A 1,058-nucleotide genomic window follows, 5' to 3' on the forward strand; every position below is an offset into this window, starting at 1 on the left:
ATAATAATAATAATAATAATAATAATAATAATAATAATAATAATAATAATAATAATAATAATAATAATAATAATAATAATAATAATAACAAGAACGAGAACTTAAGCAACAACAACAGCAACAATAAGAATAGAATAAACTTTTTACATGAACATATCAGTACGTTCCTGATTCGAGAATCGATTCGTAAACAGACATTCTGACGTTTTAATTATTCGTACATTATGAGCTTTTTCGCGTTTATTATAAAGTTTATCTAAATAGGAACTTTGACAAAATGATTTTTTATGAGAGAAACACTCGTGAACACATATCGGAAATATAACGAATTTCTTTAGAATAAATGTAGCAATATTAGATTGTTGGAGTGTACTAGTCGATATTGTAATTAAACTATTATATGTATGTTGAATTATCTTGGGTCGAATCAAGCAAGGAATTGGCTATTATGACGGGTAAGAATATCTTCAATCGATTTAGATCGTTAGTTTTCTCGACTATCTCGTGTAAAGGCCCGTGTAGTCGTTGAAATGACATAACAACTGTTGATGACTCCTAATACACCGTACAGGAAGCTGACACTTATCAAAGCTAGTAGAGTACAAACGCGGTTATTCACAGATCTCGTTGCTCCTCTTTCATGACTTTACAAATCTAAATGCTGATATTGACGTGCGCATTAAAATTATTATTACCAATCACCATTATACTTATATACGTATGGTAATTGTACCTAATATGGAACTATACCTATTATGAAGCCCTGTAAACAATGTAAATTATCAGACACCATGCAAAATGCTTCATTTATTATAAAACAAAAACAAACATAATTATTTAAATTTGTCTTGAAAGTCCGTTATTGAAAACGGAACATTATTGTATTTGATAGGATTTCAAGATTTTTACAGGCAAGTTGATGGTCAAATTTTTTAGTAAAAGTAAGTTTATTATATAATATTATGAAATATAGTAATCAAAAAATAATATTATATAGTAATATTATATAGTAATATAACATATATTACTTTATATAATATTACTTTAATATTAATTTA

The sequence above is a fragment of the Polistes canadensis genome, unplaced genomic scaffold (assembly GCF_001313835.1).
Source record: "Polistes canadensis isolate GaletaPanama2010 unplaced genomic scaffold, ASM131383v1 scaffold_369, whole genome shotgun sequence".
NCBI lineage: Eukaryota > Metazoa > Arthropoda > Insecta > Hymenoptera > Vespidae > Polistes > Polistes canadensis.